A 24,039-nucleotide genomic window follows, 5' to 3' on the forward strand; every position below is an offset into this window, starting at 1 on the left:
TATTCCTTGGAGATCCACATTTGTCTGGTGAGGATCTCCTTGCCCTTTTGAGGAGCTGTCACTGCAGTGGCTAAGTTGAGGACACTAATCCTTTTGCTGAGTGGACACTGTGAGAAAATGCCACTTTTGGGTCACACTCCCTTTTGTTGCTGAATTATATTGTTGTGAGCAGAGTGCCTCCTTGAAACTGGAGTTTAGTTATAGATGCAGGTGGACACATGAGATTATGACAGTCCATTCCCCTATACACCCCAAGGCTTCAGAGATTAGGTGTGAGTCCAGCTATGTAGGCGACACCCCAAAACACTCCTTGTTCCTCTCTGACTAATGTGGTAAAGATTCCTAGGCCATGATCTACCCACTTTTACAGTAGTTCCTGTTTGCCTTTACTTCAGACAGGCCTTAAATGCAATGTGCCAGGATAGTGCCAATATGGCCGAATTCTGCAGCCACACTAAACTTGGGCCCTGAAGCCTGGGAATATATAGGGGAATGGGCTGTCATAATCAAGTCAGCACAGCAAAGCAGGAGTCCATCAGAGTGGCAGTCTTTTCAGCAGCACATCAGTCCTTCTTCCTGGTAAAGTATCCACAGTTCCAGAAATTTACAGAAGTGGTGCAGTCTGAGGTTCATTACTGATACCCACTGACACCTTTGATGTGAGGGAGACTTCAAAGAGATGTATTTGCGGTGCACAGATGTCCTCCCGGTCTTGACTCCAGACTCACTACAGGGGGGTATGCCGCCCTTTGTGTGTGGACAGGACACAGCCTATTCAGATGTAAATGAGGCTATGGCCAGTTTCTCCCTCCAATCCTGTTAGGATTGCCCATTGATTTACAACTAAGCTTCCATTGTGTGTGGCTATCTAGGTGGAATACACAAACCCAACTGTCAAATACACCCAGACGTGATCAGAGACAGGCTGTAGTCACCAAATGGCTAAGTCAGAAAATGCCCAATTTCTAAAAGTGGCATTTTTAGAATTGTGGTTTAAAATTTGACTTTTCCATGAGTTAATATTTTAAATCAGGATTGCAGAGACTCCAAACAGAAACCACTTATATTTTTCCATTTGGAAACTACGCTTATGCAATGTAATAAGGTAATCTCAATGTTATCCTATGAGAGATACAGGCCTTGCAGTAGTGAAAAACAAATGTAAGAGTTTTTCACTACCAGGACATACAAATCTAAAAAGTACACGGCCTGCTTTTTAAATACATTTCTCCCTGCCCTCTGGGATATCCAGGGCCTTCCCCAGGGGTGACCTATATGAATTAAATAGGAAGGTTTGGGCCTGGCAAGACTTTTATCTTGCCAGGTCGACATGGCAGTTTAAGACAGCACACACAGGCTCTGAAATGGCAGGTCTGAGGCAAGTTTACAGGGATACTTAAGTGGGTGGCATAGTCAGTGCTGCAGGTTCACTAGTAGCATTTAATTTACAGGCCCTTGGCACAGGTAGTGCACATAACTAGAAACTTATAAGTAAATTAAATATTCCAATTTTGGATAAGCCAATGTTGCCACTTTTTAGGTAATAGGCACAAGCACTTTAGCACTGGTTAGCAGTGATATTGTGCACAGAATCCTAAGGCCACCAAAACCGAAGTCAGCACAAACAGGACATCTGAAGGCAAAAAATTAGGGGAAACCATGCCAAGGATGCCAGGTCTAAGATGTGCCATGCCCCAGGGTAAATGGGGAGAGCTTCCTAACCTCCTAGGGTGTTCTCTTCACTAAGGAGGAACAGCCTGGAGAGACCATAAGCATTAGCTTGGTCTGTTCCAGGATGGTGTTCCACCATAAATTCTATTTGCTATGGGGAGATGGACCACCTCAAAAGTTTGGAACTATCACCCCTGATCTACATGAACCATCTAAGGGGCTCTGTGGTCTGTCTGAACCCGGAAGTGAGCACCACAAAGGTATGTTCTCAGCTTCTTCAGCACCCAGATCACAGAAAAGGCTTCTCTTTCTATTGCACTCCCCACTGTTCATTGGGTAGTAACTTCCTATTGAGGAAGGCCACTGGCTGATACACACCATCTTCTTTTAGCTGTGAGAGCATGGCCCCTTTTCCATGCTCTAAGGCGTCTACCTGCACAGTGAATTCTTGGGAGACATCAGGGGCCTTGAGCCCGAATGCTCTGCACATGGCCTCCTTCATGGTGTCAAAAGCTTTCTGGCACGCCTCTGGTGAGATCACATGATGTGGCTGCTTCTTTGAAGTCAGCTCTATCAAGAGGGAAACAATGTTGTCTTATGCCTTGGCAAATCTCCTGTAATAGCCAGTGAGGCCTAGGAGGGCTGTCACCGCTGTGTGGGTGTTGGGAGGTTCCCAAGATAGAGTGATTTACATTTTGTGAAAAAATCTGAGAGAGGACCCCACTAGTTCCAGGGAACAGGGTACTGTAACATTAAGAGTAAAAGGGCTATCCCTGGAAGGTAAATAGGCACAAGAGCTATTTCCTAGATGTAATACTCTCTTCGACACAGTCTGTCATAGCACCCTCATAGAACGCCTCAGCAACATCGGCATACAAGGAAAAGCTTTGGACTGGATCATCTCGTCCCTCGCCGGGAAAACCCAGAGAGTCTGCCTCCCCCCAATCAAATCAGAGGCCACCGAAGTCATCTGCGGAGTACCACAAGGTTCATCACTCAGTCCCACCCTCTTCAACGTTTACATGAGTCCCCTCGCATCCATCGCGCGACAACACAACCTCAACATCATCTCCTACGCTGACGACACCCAGCTGATCCTTTCCCTCACCAAAGACCCTAACACCGCCAAAACCAATCTTCACGAAGGCATGAAAGAAGTAGCCGAATGGATGAAAAACAGCCGCCTAAAACTAAACTCAGACAAAACGGAAGTCCTCATCCTAGGATCATCCCCCTCTGCCTGGGACGATTCATGGTGGCCACCGGTCCTGGGCACAGCACCCATACCTACAGACCACGCACGTAACCTGGGCTTCATCCTAGACTCCTCCCTCTCGATGACCAGACAAATCAACGCCGTTTCATCCTCATGCTTCAACGTACTTCACATGCTCAAAAAAATCTTCACTTGGATCCCCACCGAAACAAGAAAGACTGTCACCCACGCACTGGTCACTAGCCGACTGGACTATGGAAACACCCTCTACACTGGAACCACAGCCAAATTACAGAAAAAAGTCCAACGCATCCAAAACGCATCAGCCAGACTCATATTGGACATCCCTCGCCAAGCTCACATTACCGGTCACCTGAAAGACCTCCACTGGCTTCCCGTCAACAAGAGAATAACGTTCCGTCTCCTCACCCACGCTCACAAGGCCCTCTACAAACTAGGACCCGAATGCCTCAACACACGACTGTCCTTCTACACACCCACCCGCCAACTACGATCCTCCAATCAAGCCCTCGCCGCAATTCCGTGCATCCACAGATCCACCATGGGAGGAAGATCCTTCTCCTACTTAGCGGCCAAAACCTGGAATTCTCTCCCCACTCACCTCCGCCTTACACAGAACCACATTTCCTTCAGAAAGCAACTTGAAAGCTGGCTATTCGATAAATAAGAAACCCCCTCCCCCAAGCGCCTTGAGACCCTCTGGGTGAGTAGTGCGCTATACATATTCCTGAACTTGAACTTGAACTTGAACTCTGCGAACAGTACCTCCGCCTCCGTGACCTCAGATTCCATCCACACGCGTAACATGGCGCTTGTGAAGTATGAGTCCCCTCGTGGCCACCCCGCTAGTGGCAGCCGTGGGGAATAACAAGGGGTCCTCGCCACCATACGTTGAATTTGTAGCATACATTGGCGGGCCACGGACACCTGCAGGAGATAGGTTCAGCGGGGTTTGGTGCCAGGGAACAACAAACGACAAAGCTCCGGTATGGGGATAGAGCCATGCGTTGTATGGGTCTCTCTGGTGTGCCTACCAGTATGAAAGCCACTGGAGTTGCGCTGCAAGGAAGTACGACTCGAAGGCGGGGGAACCCAGGCCCCCCTCTGTGGTGGGTAGCTGGAGTTTGGCGAGGGCTATTCTGTGCTGACTGTTTCCCCACACGAGTGTCCGAAGTAGCGTGTCCAACTCGCTGAAGAAACATTTGGGTGGCACGACCGGAAGGTTGGTAAAGTAATACAACAGTTTGGGGATGATGATCATTTTTGCCAGGGCTACTCGACCGATAGGGGCTAGTGGGATGTTTTTCCAGAAGCCCACCGAGGCGCGGATGCCGGCGAGAACCGTACCATGATTGCCCTTGTAGATGTCGGCGGGTGATTGATAAAGGCGGACACCCATATAAAGAGGGGCGCCCGTGGTCCAAGAGAGGCTCTGCGTACCGATTCGGACCTCCTGAGGGTCAAGGGAATGGTGCAGGGGGTACACCACTGATTTCTCCCAGTTCCCTCGGAGGCTAGATGCCTCCGCAAACTCGGACAGGATCGGCCAAATGGGGGTTAGGTCCGTGGTGACGTCTCGGACATACAGTAGAAGATCGTCCGTGTACATGGAGACGCAGTGAATCGTATCTGCTATGGGAATGCCCCAGGCTGTGCCCTCTCGGTGCAGGCGGATCGCCAATGGCTCTACTGCCAAGGCAAAGATCAGTGGCGAAAGGGGGCAGCCCTGTCTGGTACCCCTCTCAACGGGGCCGAGATGTATCTGCCAAGTCTGACCCGAGACGTAAGGTTAGTGTAGAGAAGCTGGGTATATTGTAAAAGGGTTGGGCCTATTCCCGTCCGGTGAAGAACTGCAAAGAGGTATGGCCAGGTCACTGTATCGAAAGCTTTTTCGAGATCTAGGATAATGCAGGCCACGCGTTGGAAGGCGTCTCCCACCTGATCTTGAACATGGAAGACCCGTCTGATATTCTGGGACGTGTTTCTGCCATTTTGATCTGGGTGAACTAGGGGGTGTATTATCTGTTCGTATCGGGTGGCCAGACTTTTCCCCAGGAGTTTGCCGAGAGAAGCGTGATAGGGCGGTGGGAGGACAGTTGTTGCGGGTCTCTGTGCGGTTTGAGAAAGGACACGATGACCGATTCCCGGAGCAATTCCGGAAGTTCCCTCCGATCGAGGGCGTCCGCGAACATGGCGGTCAACCGGGGGGTCAACAGTGCGGTGAAGGTACTATAGTACTCAAGAGGTAGGCCGTCTAGGCCCGGAGCCTTGTTCCGAGCCAGGGAGCGTATCGCACAGGAGACGTCGGCCGCTGTTATTTTCGTATCCAGGGCATCCCTGGTCGCCTCCGTGATATGGGGGAGTGGCAGCGGGTCCAGGAACTGGGATACCGCTTCCTGCCGATAGTGTGTCTGGGTACTGTACATGGCGGCATAATAGTGCCGGAACGCATCAAGTATGTCCTGTTGAGAGCGCACCAGAGTGCCTGCGCGGATATCCGTAGCTCGGTAATGGGTGCTGTGTCTGTGTCTTGACACCCCAACCACGCCAGTAGTATACCCGTTTGTCACGTTCTCTGTGTACGCGAGCAGCATAAGCTCGGAAATCGAATTTCCGCAAGTCCGCTAGGGCGGTAGCGTATTTCATTTTTGCCTCGGCTACCTGAGCCATCGTAGCCGACCAGGCGTCTTCCTTTTTGGTGAGTGTCGCTAGCGTGCGTTCCGAGTTGGCGAGTGTGTGTTCGAGTGCCCCCACTATCTGTTTGATACAAGCGCCCCGTGCAACTAATTTGAATGCGTCCCATTCTACAAGCATGGAGGTGGCGGTCCCAGTGTTGTGAGTGAAGTATTCTTGGACCGTCTGCGTGTGATCATGTCTAAATACCTGGTCTGTGAGGCAGTCTATCGGGAGGCGCTCAGGATTCAAGCAAGCCGGGCCGAAGACGGCTGTAATGCCAGAAACCGGTCCCCGGAAGCTTGTATCCTTCCCAGTATAAGAATTGGCTTGGTAGTTTGGTCTGCCCTGTTCCCATGATGCACTGGGCCAGGGACAGACTAATTTGCATGTAGCCAGGTTCTGAACTGGGATGGTGCAGTGAGCTAAAAAACGGTGATGGATCAAGCCCTGATCTGTTGACTGGGTATGAGTGTTCTGTTTAATTCAGATACTCTGTCCATCACCACCCCCTTTTCTGAATCGTTATTTGCTCTTACAGCGTGGGGCACCCAGGTTTCTTGATTGCTCCCGGTGCCGCCGGTGGTCCGCCGTCTGGGAGGGTGGTTTTTCCCCGGGAAAACGAGAATTAGTGGGCTATTAGGCAGCCCGACTGCTGAGCCTCAGCAGTCTGCAGCCGCCATCGTGGCTTGCTAAGCCACGCCCCCTGCCTCCTCCCACTTGATGACCCAAGTAGACCACTGAACCCTGTCCTATCTGGCACTGACTGGACTTGATGGTTAGTCCTGCCCTCTGCAGAGCCTGAGGCACTTCCTGGAGGTTTCACAGGAGGTCCTCCAGCTAGAACTGAAGACCGCAATGTCATCTAGGTAGGCAGCACTGAAGTTCTCCAAGCCAGCCAGGAGCAACCTCTGGATAGTGGCAGGGATATACTTCAGCCCAAAAGGCATTACCTGGAAATGGAAGTGCCCTTCTAGGGTAGAGGATGCAGACCTCTCTTTTGCCCCCTTATTCAAGCAAATCTGCCAATACCAGACGCTAAGTGAAAAGTGCTGAGAAACTAGGCAGCTCCTAGTCGATCTATGAGCTCATCTACTCGAGGAATGGGATGTGCATCAATCTTGGTGAATGCATGGAGCCCACAGTAGTCCACACAGAACCTAAGTTTGGGTGTGATACCTGGAGGGGCAGCCTTGGGAACCAGCACCACTCGGTTGTACCATGGGTTATTTGAGGGCTCCATAACCCGTAACAGCAGCATCTTGGAGACCTCCTCCTTAATGCTGGCTCTCACCTTGTTAGACAACCTGTAAATTTTGTTCATCACAACCATGCAGTCTTTCTGTTGGTCTATGGTCAGTGTAGGGGAAAAGCTGACACCCTCCTCTGACCCATCCTGCTTCTTAGAAGAAAGGAGGCTGAGCAGTGGTTCACTCTCCTCCTCCACCGCATCATCAGTGAATAGGAGCATGGTTAACAGATCTCTCGAAGTAGGGCTTGAGGAAATTGACATTAAGGACTGTTAAAAAGATTTTTGGGAGTCTTAAGGTCCACCAAGTGGGTGACATCACTCTTGCGCTCCCTCACCTCAAATGACCCACACCAGCAGTCTTGCAAAGCCCTGAGCTCCACAGGCTCAATCACTCACTCTTTTAGACCAGGCTGAAACTTGACCAGAGTGGTATTCTGGTCATAACACCATTTATGTCCTCCTGGCTGTCTTCTAGATTCTTCTGCATGAATTTACGGAAGTGTACTGTCTGGTTGCGAAGTGCCAGAATGTAGCTGACTACATCCTGTAGGCCTTCCTTGGACCTTGCTCCCAGCCCTCTTTCACCAGACTGAATGGTCTTCACACAGGGTGCCCATACATAGGTTCAAAGGAGCTAAAGCCAACCCCCTATGGTACCTCCCTGTAGGCAAACAAAAGACGTGGCACAAGGACGCCCCACTTCAGCCTCATGAAAACTGACAGGTCTATTATCATGCCCTTTAGGGCCTCCTTGCTCCTTTCAACAAGCTTATTGGTTTGCGGATGGTAAAGAATGGAGAACTTGAAACTTACACCACACTCCTTCTAAATGGCCTCCATGTACCCTGACATGAAGTTGGTAACAGGGTTGGATACCACCTCCTTGGGGAAGGTCCACTCGGGTAAAGATCCCCATGAGTGCTCTTGCCACTATGGGTGCATTCACAGTCCTTTGAGGGATAGTCTTCAGGTCCCGGTGGCATAGTTTTACCAAAACCAGGACTAACCTGTTTCCCATGGCTGTCTTGGGGACCAGGGTACTAATGATGTCGGTGCCCACCCTTTTTAAGGGGTGTGCCAATGACAGGGAAAGATTGCATGGGGCGTTGCACTTCCCCATGACTTGCCACTGACCTGACAGGTAGTACAGGGCCTGCAGAACGCATTTGATGTCTTCCTCATTTGAGGCAAGCAGAAGTAGGAAACAAGCCTGTCAACGGTCTTGTCCTGCCCTAAATGACCTGCCAGGAGTACATTAGGAGCCTGCTCCAGTAGGAAGGCCCTGTAGCACTGGGGAATCACCAACACACGGGTTGCACCAGACTCAGGAGGCTTAGGCTCACTATACCGGAGACCATTCTCCCAGTAAATCAGGTGTTTACCAGAGGTGTCACCAGCTGCCTGGGTCTTGGCCTGCTGCCCTAAACCCACAAGAGTAGGACATTCCCTCTACACTTTGCAGAACTCCTCCCTGGCGGGACTTCCTTCCTGCTGCTAATTGCCCAGCTCATGCAAGTTTTCCAGTTTGGCCACATCTTCCCCTGTAAGTTCAGGGGCGTCCCCTTCAGGATCAGCCTCTTCCCAGACCATGGGAGTTTCAGGAGTAGGTTTCCCACTCCTCTTGCCCTTTCTCTTCGTGGCAGGTACCTGAGCCAATCTTCCAGGCTCTAGGTCCTTCTGACTATCCTCTCAGGCTGCCATGGACCATGTGATCAGGCACACCCACTTAGGCAACCCTACCATCTCCAAGTGGTACCTGAGCTCCACTTCATTCCAGGTAGTATGCTCCAGGTCGTATTGTCAAGCAGGCAATCCACAGGCATGGGTGAACGCAACAACTACCCTCAAGGAACCTGAGACCCCCCATTTAAACGGAACCAGAGTGACTAGATAGTGACTCTTAAAATTGCTGCAACAACTTAGTGGAAAACATAAGGGACTACCTGCTCTGAGGTCACCAGTTAACATCTGGCAGTTGTCATACTGGCTTAAGTGTCTCTCAAAGCCTCCACCCTTTGCCCATTGATGGTGATCCACTACGTTTTTTATCTAGTCTTACTAGCCATGTGAGTTCTAGACACCATCCCTCCATCATCTAGGATACTAAGGTAACCTGTAATTTGTCCTCTACACTGTCAGGGACAATCTCCTCCCCAAGCCCTACACTAGCCAACCCTATTTACTGCCCACAGGTGGGGGGCTATTCCCGCTTGGGACACTTGGCTTCCCCCTGGAAGTGCCATTCCCGTTGGCACTCTTAACATTGGGGGTGCCTTTCTTGAAGACATACTATCAGGGAACCCTCTCATCTTCTTTTCAGTTGGGGTATGGGAGTCCTGACTCAAATAACTAGTTTGCTTTTATGTTTAACCCCCTCATGCTGATCGCGACCCTGCTCCTTGGGGTCAGTGAGCTTACTATCAATCAAGTGCTGGTGCAGAACTGGAAAACAATTACTGAACATTTGCTCTCTTGCAAACAAATCATACAGCCCTTTTTAATCATTCACCTCACCGCCCTTCACCCAACCATCCAGTACCTTGCAAAAGTAATCCCAAGAAATCCACTCAGGACTGTTTGTGACTGATCTGGCTGTCCCTGAACTTGACGCTATAGTTTTCTGGAGTCAGACCATACTTTCTGACAAGGCTTCCTTCATGGGGGATACCTCATTCTTTCCTTCTTCTCTAGTGCCAGTAGGGGTGTCCTTCCCTTTGCTAGGGATGTGCCTCCACAGACTAGCCCCCCAATACTCCTCTGGGATCTTGTGCATTTGCAGGGAAATCTCATGCTTCAAACTACTTATCAATGGTGTCTCCCACAACAAGGTCAGGCACCAGCCCTTTGGGATATGGACTTTCTAGTCTCCAAAGGGCACTGAAGAAATGCTGCCCCATCACTGCTGGGCATTATGACCAGCTCATTAAGGCTCCTCTCATGAGCCAAGTGCTCCAAGGCAATCCTCTCCTCAATAGACAGTTTCTTTTGCTCTGTTTCCTGAGCCAGTTTCTTTTTGCTGTGCCTCCACAGCCAGCTTCTGTTTTCCATTTTGAGCTAAGCGATTTCTATCTAGTACTCCCTCTCTGCCTTCCTCTTTGTCAGCTTTTCTGTGGATAGGTTGCGAGAGAATACACTGCTCCCTGCATGGTCACAGTCAAGACCCCGTGAACCCTGTTCTGACCCCTCCTCATCCCTCTTGTCATATACTGTAGTTAGGAATTGATGGGCCTTTGCCCATATCCTTAAAGCTTTCCAGAGATCTACATTCTTAGTGCTCCTCTTAACAGGTAACCCCCTGTCTCCTGACAAAACCCCTTGAGTCGGGCCATTGTGTAGCTCTCCAGGTTCACCAGCTCAATCTCTATCTGTGCAGGTGAGGTCACAGACACAACAGCCAAGTAGAGAGAGGATATATTTGGAAAAAGCAAAACGGCCAATCAGGGAGAATTTACTCGAATTTGTCTTGGTTATGGAATGGTAGCATACACCAAGGGGCATATCAGCAACAACCGGCGATTGCGCTAAGCGCATTTAGCGGTAGGATAATTATCGCCGGCTATTGCTGAATTCTATTGTGGAGATAGTGTGCTATCAGCAACGCATATCTCCAAAGCGATAGAAATCCAAGCGTTAGCTACAAAACATTACGATTATCGCTGGGAAAGCGGTGATATTCGCACTGCGACAGGCGATACCTTGCTGATAGGGCAGGGTGGATTTAGCCATGTAATCCACCTTCCATTGGATTACATGGCTAAATCAGATTAAAAGCAGGTGTACAGAAACCTGCGTTAAGCGCAGTTAACGCTTCTTTTATTATCGCTAAGCAGCTTAGCGATTTCCTTGTTAATTGGAATAATGTCGTTTTGCGACATTCTCCATGTACGTTTGGAAAGGTACGCTCACTTTGCATCTCATTAGTGATGCAAAGCTGGGCGTTATGAGTAAGAGCGCTAAGGCAAGGATTTACGCAATAGTGTGACCTTGCTGATAAGGCGATTACATTATCGCCACTTTTCGGACGAAAACGGACGCAAAAGCGGCGATAAATTTATTAGGCGCCGCCTTGCTGATACGCCCCCAAGTTACTTTATAGCACTGCGTAGGTACAAGTCCTATCTTAACCACTATCTAGCTTTTAATTTACAGACCCTGGCCACAGGTAACACACATTACTAGAGATTAATAAGTAAATGAAATAAGCCAATTGTGGATAAGCTAATGTTACCATGTTTTAGAGAAAGGGCACAAGCACCTTTAGCACTGGTTAGCAGTGGTAAAGTACACAGAATCCTAAGGCCAGCAAAACAAAGTCTGAAGGCAAATGGTTAGGGGAAACCACGCCAAAGATGACTGATCTAACAAAATCCAAGGAGCAAAACTTCTCCAATCATAAGGCTTATACCCTTGGTAACACAAAAAACATAAAAAAGCTAAAGAGGACAGTCCAATAAATAATCTCGGCTGACCACTGGCAATTGGACACGGACTGGACTTTGGCATTGGCCTCTGCCTGTCACTTTGAGAATCTCTGAGTGCACCCCCTGTGGTCCTGGGGGCCTTCGAAGTGTACTCCTGTGATTGTTTGGGACCTTTCACAAAATGTTTGCTCCAGAAATTTAAGGGCACCAAACGCAAAAAGTATTGAGTCAGTGATCCACATGTCTGATTGAGTGACAGGGTTATCCTGCGTAGAGAAGAGTTTTTCCTCAGGAAACTGACTACACCCCTTTTAAGATTGGGACATAAAAATGTTTTCAAAGTTCCCTACTTCAAGACCTTAGTGTGACCAATCTAATTGGTATATCTATCCATGTGCCAATGTGGTGGGTCACAAATTGCATCTAGGTTCTAGCCTACTGTGACCATTGACTACCATTACCTTTGCACGCTTTGGTGATTTTGACTTAAATCTATGAACATTCATTACTCTGGTTTCCTTATTGGATTTCTGTTGTTTTGGTGTCATTTTGCTTATTGCAATTTTCTCTACTTTTATGTCTGGCATTAACCCATACATTTTGATTTTACTAAAATAGGCATACTATACTTGCAAATAGGGCTTTCAGCCACCTCTCTTCATGGGATGTATGTCGTTACAACGCATACTTTTACAACGCATGCCTTTACAACGCATTTTTTACACCGCAACATTCATTACAACGCATTCCATTACAACGCATGCCATTACAACGAATTCTTTGAAACTACCTTTACAACGCATTCCACTACAATGCATACTACATTTACAACGCATACCATTACAACGCATACCATTACCTTGCATGTATGGTAAGTATTGGATAGTGTAGGGGTACAAATTACTATTCTAACTCCAGGGGGTGCAACAGTAGGGTAAGTGTTGGATAGTGTAGGGGTAAAAATTAGTATTCTAACTCCAGGGGGTGCAACAGTAGGGTAAGTGTTGGATAGTGTAGGGGTAAAAATTACTATTCTAACTCCAGGGGGTGCAACAGTAGGGTAAGTATTGGATAGTGTAGGGGTAAAAATTACTATTCTAACTCCAGGGGGAGCAACAGTAGGGTAAGTGTTGGATAGTGTAGGTATGCGTTGAATGGTATGCGTTGTAATGACTCCATTGTAATGACATGCGTTGTAGTGGTATGCGTTGTAGTGACATGCGTTGTAATGGTTGCGTTGTAATGGCATGCATTGTAATGGATGTTGCATTGTAAAAGTTTTGTTGTAAAGGTAGTGCGTTGTAAAAGTTGCGTTGTAAGTGTTGTTTACCCTCTTCCTGCACTAGTATGTTGTTGTGTCACTCACATTTTTCTTCCACCCACTACAGTATATAGCATGGAGCAGTGTATCAGCCTACTTAAGCTACTGGTTTACTTCACTTTTAGTGACTGCATTTTGCTCTCTCACAAGGAGTACATCCGCATGCAAGTTCGTTCCCTTCAGTGCCAGTGTTTATCTTTTTACTTTATAATTACTTTAGTGTTGCCTTTGTGTTTAGAGCTTGATGTGATGGCAGGAGGTGTCTGAAGCACATTCCATCTTGATCAGATCCCATCTCCTTCCAATACTGTTGTAATTCCTTTTGGAGTATTTTGCTTTTCTTGATCAGATCCCATCTCCTTCCAATACTGTTGTAATTCCTTTTGGAGTATTTTGCTTTTCTGATTGCTGCTTTTCCACAGCATACCGGGTAGCGTCCATTTATTGCTGTTCGATATTAAATTATCTTTCTTTCTTTATATATTTTTTTATTTGCTTTCTAATTTTCTTTAGTTTTTCGGAAACATAAACTCCAAAAATCCTGGATTAATTTAATATAAATCAACTTTAATTGGCCCTGATGTGGAGGTTTTCTTGCACAGCATGAAATCTTTGTGCATAAACACTGATGTATGTGATGGTGGTCGCAGACAGGGAAAAAGAGAGCGCTGGAAGCCGCACCCTTCATCAGGATGGCTTTCACACACTAAGGGCTTGATTGCAAGTTTGGCTGACGGGTAACTCCATCACAAACATGACAGATATCCCGTCCACCATATTACAAATTCCATTATATCCAATGGAATATGATGGAACACGTAATATGGTGGATGGGATATCCGTCACGTTTGTGATGAGTAACCTGTCCGCCAAACTCCTAATTAGGGCCTTAGTAGCTTTGACCCCGGTAGCAGACCTGTGGCCAGTTGGCTGTTTCCAATGTGGACCTAGCTGAGGCTTAGCCATGTGACATGTGGAGTTTCCACCAACTCTAAAACATTTAGGGGAACTGCATGTTCATCATTTGTAACTGGAATTTAAATGTATTATTTTGTCATGTTACAAGCATTCAAAATAAGGCCAAAATGTGTGTTACATTAGTAGTGTACAGGATGTATCTATGCAAGATTTCCAGAAAAACCTGTGAATTTATGAATGAATTCCATTTAGATTCATTGTGCTTGCATTGAACCTCCTGATAATTTAGTAGATACCCAGCCCTTTATGCCCCATGTTTGGCAGTTGCATAGCTCAATATTGACTACAAGAACTACAACCTGCTTGGCTACCAACATATTACCAAGGGAAAGTGTATTTTTAGGGCCTCATTACGTTGTCTGTCGGAAAGCAATCCGACTGACTCCTTATCGGAATCATTTTCAACCGACTCCGGTTCGACGAGTCCGACCGACCGATTACGATGTTTCCAAACACCATTCGGTCGGACTCCCATTGACTTCAATGGGAGCCTGTGTTCTGACCGACAACACAGGCTCCCATTTAAAAAGGGGGGGAGCTGCGGAAAACCTTGCACCCTGCGGCGGGCACGTCATGGTGTCTGTCACACTGTGCATGTTTGTGAAGAGGGGTCCCATTGGTACCCCACAGGCCCCAACCGGATGCCTCCGGGTGAAGGGGGATCTGCTATGAGTCTCTCAAAGTCAGTTTCCGACAGCTGTTCTGTGTCGGACAGACTGATTGGAAAAGGCTGTTCGAATCCGACATCATAATACGTCGGTCTGAAACGCGGTGCGTAGAGCTTTACTATTCAGCTCCGACTGACTCAGAGTCTCCGAATTCCGGTAGGAACCGAGTCGGAAAGGCTGAATGGTTATCTTCTATCATAATCGGTGCGTGGGAAATGTTTCAGAGTCGGTAGGAAACATGGGTTCCGACACAGGATAGGAAAACCGTTCGGAGCCTTTCCAACTGACATCGTAATGAGGCCCTAAGTGTTCTAACTCCATATCTTCTCACTTTGCTTATATATTGCTAGTTGATATTGTGGAGTTGATAGTTTTGCAGATCAGTATGTTCCTCCAGAAAGTAATACAAGCAACCACAGACCAGATTCAGCCTTGTTTGGCCTAGTCACTGAGGTTTAACTTGGATCACATGGCACAGCAAGCAAAGTACCTATTCCCGAGCATATCCTTGCCCAGTTAGGTCATTACTTCAAACACGCAAAGGGTTATCGGAGGAATTCTTGCAAATGGTTTAAAGCACTGGCAATCACTCTGAGTAGCTTGCCAACTCCTTATTTTTCACCCACTGTGCCACTCTTGACAGAGGCCTTCTTGATGGAAATCATTACTCACCTTGCTCCTGATTGAAAAATAGTCCATTCTGAAAGCATGGCTTATGTCCTGCTGGATATTTAAATGTAAGTTGCATTAGGTTTCGTGTGTGTTTCTTTAAGGCGCCTTCTCTTCTTTCGAGCAAAACAACAATGGTTGACAGTCTCGTCCGTCTGTTAGTGACCCCAGACTGTGAAAATGGTTGCCACGTCATTCTATGTCAGCAGGACACCATGGGCCATACTGCAGCGCAGAATGTTTTTACTAGAGAAAAAAATCTGTGCAAATCCATTTTCTTCTGCTTGTGTAAAATATAATTGAGGAAACGGTTTTTGAAGCAGGACCGAGCACAAAGTAAACTGATTTCACACTACTTTTGCTGTTTAGACGGGCCTGGGTTGAAGACTGTATTCCTTGTCTAATTACACTATGTATAAGGCAAATCGGTTTCTTTCCTTAATGTGTTATTGTTGTAAATAAAAGCCACGTAGTCCATGTAGTTTCTTGATGCTCCTTTACTCATGTTAGTTGGTAAGTCAAGTATATAAAGGAGGAACCCCACCAGGAGTGGCCTCCTGCCACTCAGCCCACATTCAACTCCAGACATCCACACAGAACATTCTAACAGACTCTTGCATCACACATTCTATGCTGGGCAGCAGGGACAAGTACAACACATCTCCCTTCTTTAATTTGACGAACGAGAGATATGAATAGAAATTGCGGAGAGTAAGTGAGATAACAAGTCACAGCATGCAATTTCAAAATAAATGTAAGATCAGATAAGATTAGCAGGTTAACATCTTCTCAAACCAATCACACAAACTAATAAATAACATTCACACCACCTTCTCTCTTCCTTAAACAAACATAACTCACACAACGACTCTATCACGCCCACGCACCACATACTCAACCCAGAAACCAAACAACCCGACTGGCCAGGTCAGTAAGAAGCAAAAGGTCCCAACTCACAGCATAACAATACAACACTTAGATAAGAGACATCCTTCACATCACTTATGACAAATATAAAGTCTGGTAAGCAACCAAAAATGGAATTCCAAGCTCCCACATATTCCACGTAAAAGTGTAGACATCCAGAAGTGGAACTCCAAGCTCCCTCACACTTCATGTAAATATCCATAATTGGAACTCCAAGCTCCCTCAAACTCCATATAAACATTTAAAATTGGAACTCCAAGCTCCCTCAAACTCCATGTAAATATTTAAAATTGGATAAATAGATTAAATGTATTTCAAAAAATCTTTATGACACACTTAAAATTATATTCGAGAAACACGCGTGCTGCATATGGGTTTTCTACCTGTCTCATCCATTCAGTAATACAAAGGCAAATCCAGTGGTTCAAATGGATTTGTTCTGATTTTTCTTCCTCAGCTGCAAATGTTCTATACTATGGCTCCAAGTTTCCAATCCTGGACATTCACTTGCAAAATGCATTGTGCAAGTTGTAATCTTGTTTTTTTTTTCAACAAACCCAGCTGACAAATAATTTTACAGATGATAATATTCTATGAACAATGCTCTTGATTTGAAATATGACCCCTTGCTGTTAAAAGTGCAAGCTGGCGTCAACCATGCTTGTGTAAACATGTCAGTCGTAAATAAATGCACACAGATGTTGTGCTGTTGCAATGGGAATTATTTGCCTAGTAAATGTCTTAACAGTGTAATATCCCATCCTTTTCTGTGCGTATTCTGGCGTATATACGAACTATGCAGAGGACAAGCATCCTTGTATAAATGAATTAATTGTCTTGGTCACTTTGATTGTGCTTCTTCAATAATTTCCCTCATTAAGTGCATGCAGAGGAGAATTTGTAGATGCATATTACATCCTTCACGACCTGTTCAAAGGCTGAACAATAGCACCGCAAAATACAATTCGTACACGAATTCGAAATCGAAACATATTTTATTTTTCCTTTCAGATCAGTCTGACCAGAGGCGACCAAAGGGGACCACATCAATCAGCAGCAGGGTCTGGAGGCAAAATTCAATGTGACCACCTCGAAGGCCTTTCAAGTCTACGGTGGGTAAGTTCATAGAAATGTGTAGAGGAAGGGGCTAGCTTCTTTAGAAAGACTAACCAAGTACTGACCAGAAGCTGCTGGAGGATTTGAGCGAGTGAAATTGAGGGCTGGATTCCAGGAATGTATTATTGTTTTCACGGTACCCCCATCATTTATTCCTATTTTCAAGAATGTGTTCACTCCAACATAAACCTGAAGAGCAGCATATTAATATTTGCAACCAATCATACAGTTGGAATTCTGGCTTCTCAAATGTTTCGATGGCCTAGAAATCCATCTAGCACAGGTTTGTTCCATCTCAGTGCCTTTCATCAGCCATGCATTGTGCCCAGTCGTCACCCGAAAGAAGCCATGGATTTGTTAGGTTTTGCCTACACAGCACTTGAGCTGTGCCTGAGAAATCTATTGTTTTAATATAATCTTAAAAGGGACTTACATCTTGCCTCCTCTCTTTCCTGGCTTCTCATTGGTTCCTGTGTGTGCCACTTACATTTCCTCAATTTCTATTGGCTGCAGCATATTTTCCTCCATTTACCAATGCTTGTTCCTAGTCTGCTTCTCCTATCAGTTTCCTGCTGCCTAAAAGCTGTTATCAGCCACTTTGGTGGAACTATATTTTCATACAGTTTTGCCTTTTTCTATTGCAGCATATTTATATAACAATTTATTCAGGGAGAGGTTGTGGCCTAACAGCTAGAGTAGTCACCCTCAAAGCTGGAGAACCGGGTTTGAGTCTTGGAAACGACGCTCAGCATCCTGTGATTCTGGGCAAATCACTTAGTCTCCCCGGGCCCGATTCACAGAACTAGTCTGAGACAATATCCTAAACTTACTAATTCTGGTATTCACAGAATACACTTACTACTTTTGGTTAAACTTACTATTTTTGGTTAAACTTACTACTTTTGGTATTCACAGAAGTCATTTAGTAGTAGTAAAGTTAGGAGTAGTAAGTGCCTTCTGTCAATACCAAAAGTAGTAAGTTTAGGATTTTGTCTCAGATTAGTTCTGTGAATCGGGCCCCCTGTGCCTAATAAAAATAAAACTGTCCGTTTGTAACGAAACTGGTGCTCATGTAAAGCGCTCTGATACCTGATATTTTCAGGTCGAGTTTGCGCTATATAAAACTCCCCCCCCCAATAGAGAAAAGTAATTATCACCCGAAGAGATTAAGTGAATTGCATAGGCCCTGCAAGGCTCTGCGGAGACTCAACCCGGGATTCGCAGCTCTCGAGTCAGCAGCTCTGGCCTCTGCGCCACATCCACTCCACTCAATTGTTATCTGTCAGGGAGCTTTAACCTGCTCCCGGACAATGATTGATGAAAACAGCTCTTTATTCATTACATAGGTGAAACTGATGCATCACCAATTCTTGTTCTACTTCTGTCCCGTAGTTGGTTGCTGAGTGCGTTCTTCTTGGAAGCGTAGCATTGGAGTGGGTTGGTCGCAGGTGCCTCGTCTATGCATGTTTAAGTTATTTACTCTTGTATTTTATGGCAATTTATGCAATGTTATGTAATACTAGCTTATTTCACCCTAGTATATGTGATTAAGATGTGCTTACCACATTTCTACTAATTTCTGTAGCATCGTAGCGCTTGCAGGGTGTTGGTGCTGTATGTGTAAGGATCAGAGATCTCACTGAACCTCGTCATGGTTATGTGGTTTTATTGTGTTTGGTCAGTGTAGATTTGTCTTTTTAATGTATTGTTTATTAATAGTTTGTTCAATTTAATGGGAAGATATGATGTGTCCAAATCGGACATCTTTTTTCATATCAGGCAATTTAATGGCCCAAGAGAATCACTACATATATTAGCAGCTTGTGTGGTGAGAATGATTCTCGGAATTTGCTCTTCTAAATAAATGTGGCCATGATTTTAACACCTACTTTTTGCATTCTTACTTAAGACCTCTACAGCCTACTACCTCAGGAGTTGCACTGAAGCTTTATACGTGCCTCAAACCACCAGTCAGTATTGTCAAAGTCATTGTGTCTGGTTTGCATTTTGAGTCTTGATAAACATTATTTTAAAAAGTCTGCTGCAGTGAAAAAAGCAAAACAAACTGATTATTTCTGTATACAGTGCATGAGTGAGCTAAGGAAGGAATGTGTGATGAATGAGTGCACTTTTGAGACGTTCCATAGTCCCTCATGCATTGCAAACGATGCACTCCACAGGAGAGCAATGATACACCAAACCTCCAATAGCATGCGGTGACTGAGAATTCTTCACTGGGCAGATCCAAAGCCAACTCTACGTATACTTTCATAAACTTCATAACATTACATTTTGTAGACTGCTGCACAGCCAGGCCAAACCTAAAACGGAGCCAGTGTTTTGTTCGCCTGATTTTATTGGTTCTTTGTTTTCAAATGATCCATCAGATAGCATTAGAGCCTGTGTGGATCCATTAAAGTGAACCAATTTTGACTGCTTTATAATACTTCAGAACGGATGCCTGTTTGAATTTGCAGCTATAGCGATGACGTGGAAGGTTTTTGTGTGCCCCATATCCTGCAAGTGTCATGGCTGATGCACACTGTACTTGTGAATTCAGTGAAGCTTCTAATGCTCCTTAATCATTATTGATGCAGTTTAACAAACGGTTTACAGAATGATTCATCCCGTGCTGCAGCCATACATATCACACATTTGCAAGTGAAGCACACCACACTGTACCAATTATCTGCACTCTGACTCAATCTGAAGCTGGGATGGGGACGCAAAAACAGATGACAAAACAGAACAAGCATTGGCATAGCCAATAGGTCTCGCTTTTGGGACGTTATAAGTATGTACTTATGCAGCACAAGATCCTTGGTGCAACAACATCAACTGTTGCATGGCTAAACACTTATAAGATCCCTAAGGCGAGACCTATTGGCTATGCCAATGCTTGTTTCACTTCTAGGAGGCGCTGGGCGCTTTGCCAAAGCTCAGTACCAGTGCTTGTCTTATTGATTCACCTGGATCTGCAGCCTCCCTTTCCCCACGTAATTGTTTAGCTTTAATGAATAACCTCAATGCTCTTAGGCTACTTCAAGGGCCTGGGACAGGTGTGATGCTAGTCAGGATGGTGGCGTCTATCATGCATGTGTGAATAGCAGGGTACCTGTGACACTGCCATTACATCAAGAGACCCACCCAAGCTCTCATCACATAGTTCTTCCTAAAAGCCATATCGCAGAAACAATCTAGTCAAGTCAAAATCGTTTATTTCTAAGAATTACATTCTTAGTGAAATATTACATAGATGAGTAGAGAAAGGGTAAAGGCAAAGGCTGAGCATGCGGAAGGACGAGTATGATGAGAATGGAGGGCGATCAGGAAGAAGGGGGATGATCAATGATCAGTGGTGGGTGAAGGACCAGAGAAGGAAGGTGAAGAGACTGGAGAAGATTGGTAGAACAAAAGGGACAAGTGGGCAGAGTGAATGTGAAACAGAGGGTGGCAGGACTGGGAGAGACTAGTGGGAAAGAGAACGTGAAAGAGGCAGCACCATGCCAGTCATAAGTTTGGAACAACAGTTCAAATTTGAGTCACTCGCATTAGCTGTACATTTCTTCCCCCCCCCCCCCTTAAAATACATTCTGCTCAAGAAACTGACAACCACATATTTGTTGAGAAAATAGCCACCGAATGAGAAGTCCATTTGTCAACCTCAGTGGCTGTACACTTGACACAGTGGGCAGCTACGGGATGAAACAGGCCCAAATTTGCTGTTTGGTTGGTTCTTCTGAAGTTGCCAACTTTGTTTGCTCCTCCAAACGTTATCACTTTGGAGCAAATGAACAGCAATAGGCATCATCCACAACTTTAAAACGCTGTGTAGCTCCATACTATCTCTTTAAATATGTCTGTAAAATACACTTTGTAGATCTTGCGCCTGCTCATGAGCATGCTGTATGTAATTCAGGCCTTTGTGCTGCCACTGTTCAGTGAAGAACATGTGCAGGACAGTAGGAGTGTAAGATCCGATTATGCACACATGCGCACCCTCACAGGTACACTCACAAATGCTTGTACTGTAGCAGTTCAAGCTTCCGTCACATACACAAAATCATTATTCAATATGAAGCAGCAGTGAAGGTGATGCTGACAGTGAGGTGAAGAGAGAGGAGGATGAGGTGGAGCGAGGAGAATGAGGTGGAGAGAGGAGAAGGTCAGCAGGAACATGAGAGGGGAGCGGGTGGAGGGTGAGGTAGAGAGGTGGAAGATAGCGAGAAAGAAAGGGAAGAGAACAAGAAGGGTGGGTCAGAAAGACAAAGGAGGATGGGGCAGAGAGTGAGTTGGGGGGGCAGCAACAATGGTGAGAGTGAGAGAGAAGGGGTAGGAGGGGATAGACGGGTGAGTGGAGGAATAGGAAGTTGATGCAGTGAGAGTATGGCCAGTGGAGTGAGAGACAGGTGATGTGGAAAGAGAAAGGTGAGGTATAAAGAGGGCGAGAAAGTGGTTGTGGTAGAGGGAGAGAGGAGGCCATTGCTAGCAGAATGGAGCATGAGGTGGATAGAAAGTGTGCAAGGTAGCGAAAAAGAAGGTGAGGTGGAGACAGAAGGGACTGAGATGAGAGGAAACAGAGGGTGAGGAGATTAGGATTAAGTGGTGAGCGAGGAGTGTGAAGCAGAGTCAAAGGACAGTGAGGCAGAGAGAGCAGATGAGATGAACTATATGAGAACAAAACACCAGAAATACAGAGAAAAACTAGTAGGCACAAACCCGGACAGTAGAGACTTTAGGCCGGTGTAACCGGTGCAGCTGCACCTGGTGCTCACCTTGTGCAGTGGAGAGGCACTGTGTTTAAAAATAGCTTATGAGTTAAAAGCACAAACAGCAGAGTTCATTGTGTGTTCGGCAGTTTTCAGGCAACTATAAAAATGTCAAGATGACTCTGGTGATTGTTTATGTTGGGGATAGATTGGAGTTTTGTCTAATGGCAGTTTGACTCCTAAAGTAGCACAGAGAGTTGATGTGCCTGCTGCAAAGAATGTGTACCATGCAGATCACAGGACTAAGTGTTAGTGAACTATGAGTAGCGCTATTAAAAAAATTAAATGCATTTCAAAGAGGGGCTATGGAGAGATGAGGGGCACTGTTGAAGGGTGGACTAGTGGGGTAATCCACGGAGAAAGAAGTCATGAGGGGCGGCCAAAAAATACAAAGACTGTCTCATGGTGCCACCAGCACTAAAGCTGGGCCTGCCACTACTAGGCTATCCTGCATGTCCAGAGGTTCCTCTCAGACACCTGGGAGATGCTGGACAACCCCGTTCATTTTCTTGGCGCTCCCATGCTTCTTCATGACCCTCCCGAATCCTGGAGCCATGCCTGCTCCGCGCGCGGACAGAGAGTTGTGACCCTGACCAATGAGCACGGTGTGTTCTGTGCACGTCATTACTCCATGCATTATGCCCAGCACCGACGTACCACAATGGCCTCTTGCGAGGGAGAGAATTGAATGTCACTCATTACGGCATGTTACTGAATAATGCACATGTGACTCCTTGCACTACCTCTCACCAGTGTGACTAGGCCAGCTTCCTATCTGCCTTTGTCAGGCCAGTTTTATCGCCTTTGAAAATGTTAAAGTGAGGGAGGGATGTTGTATGCTGGTACCATCCTGGTGCCCGAATACTGATTTTGGGGCTCCGGTAGCAGGAAAAGGGTGGGAATTCTTTAAAAGAAGGTAGTCTTTTTACCGGTATCCCTCCGCTGCCCACCCCTCTTCTTCACCACTACTGAGCAGATGGCTCCTGTTACACGGCTGTCAGTCATTCAGCCTCAGTTGATGATAATAATCTCGGCAGATCTGCTCTGAAATGTTGCTGTCACCTGTCCACGTTGCACAGTGTGTTTATTACACGCCCCTCTGCCAACATGTGCCTGCTTTAGGCCGCCCTTCGTGAGTCGCGGGAGACATGCGTGTGGATAGATGCACGTTGAGTTGCCTGTGTGCCCTCCTTTGCTGGGATTTCTGCGCCACTGGTATTGTCTGCAGCCGAAAATGACTGCATCCCTTTCCTTGCCCTGCAGGAAAACCATTCTCTACTGCCTCAGATCACACAAATGCATTTAAACTATCAGTGTCCTCCTCGTGCTCAAAGTAAAAAGCAGCAGGGGGAGGGGAGAGAGGAGGAGGCCTGTGCCTGTTTCCCTTGCAGGAGCAAGCAGGAACCATCTGTTGATTAGAAACAGATGGTTTTAAAGCTCGCTTCCGCAAGGGAATTGCTAACGTGCACGCGTTGCTATTGAAAGCAATGCAACGCGTGCACGTTTTTGCCTGCAAAAGTAAATCGATTACTAAAGGTATTTTTCCTAATCAGCGCATGCGCGCTGCGTAGCCGAGACCTAAAAAGGGAACCCATCCTAACTGTAGCTATCCTTGCTCTAAACTGTTCTGATAATTTTTTGCCCAGCTCAAAAAGGTTACACTGAAGCTTGGCTGCATGCCCCCATCGTCCAAGCTAGCTTATATCTCCTTTCAGAGAAAGGACAGAGGCTGATCTGACAATACAAGAGAGAGTCAGTCTGGTGAGATATGGGGTAAAGTGTGACTTTGTGCTACATTGTATTAGATACCTTTTAGACATGGGGCCTCTAGTCGGGAGTGGCTTTCACCCTCTTCAAGTATGGACCCTTCCTTCTAGTCAGAGTCAGGGGATTACACACCAAAGACAACACGTGTTCACCACCTTGGTAGCCCGGCACGAGCAGTCAGGCTTATATCAGAGACAATGTGCAAAGTATTTGTACAAACACACATTGTAACAAGGTGAAAACACTATAAATGAACACCACACCAGTTTAAGAAAAATAACCAATCTTTATCTAAGTAAAAGAAGACCAAAACAACAATAATCCAACATACATAAGCAAAGATATCACTTTAAAAAAGTTTAGCAAATTTAGTGTATCGGAAACAATGGATGCATTGATTTTAGCGCAAAGTACCTTTGATGCGTCAAAACCAGGGAACAAACACAGCTGGTGAGGCTCCACAAACCAAAAAGCGAGGTGTCCGGTCCATAGTCCCAGAGAAAAGGGGGTTGCATGGCAGAAGTGTTGCGTCGATTCCTTACTGCAGTGCAGCATCGATGAAGAGAGGGT

At 46.2% G+C, this 24,039-nt stretch overlaps 1 protein-coding gene across 1 annotated transcript in view; it reads left to right on the top strand.

Annotated features, from left to right (window-relative positions):
* The window catches only part of ENOX1 (ecto-NOX disulfide-thiol exchanger 1), a 2,419,302-nt gene that overhangs the window by 806,627 nt on the left and 1,588,636 nt on the right, over positions 1–24,039 (top strand). Inside the window, exon 4 of the mRNA XM_086935020.1 lies at positions 16,829–16,929. The gene's annotated coding sequence lies outside the window, so the exon portion shown is untranslated. The remainder of the gene's footprint in view (positions 1–16,828; positions 16,930–24,039) is intronic.

Source organism: Lissotriton vulgaris, chromosome 8 (assembly GCF_964263255.1).
Source record: "Lissotriton vulgaris chromosome 8, aLisVul1.2, whole genome shotgun sequence".
Lineage (NCBI taxonomy): Eukaryota > Metazoa > Chordata > Amphibia > Caudata > Salamandridae > Lissotriton > Lissotriton vulgaris.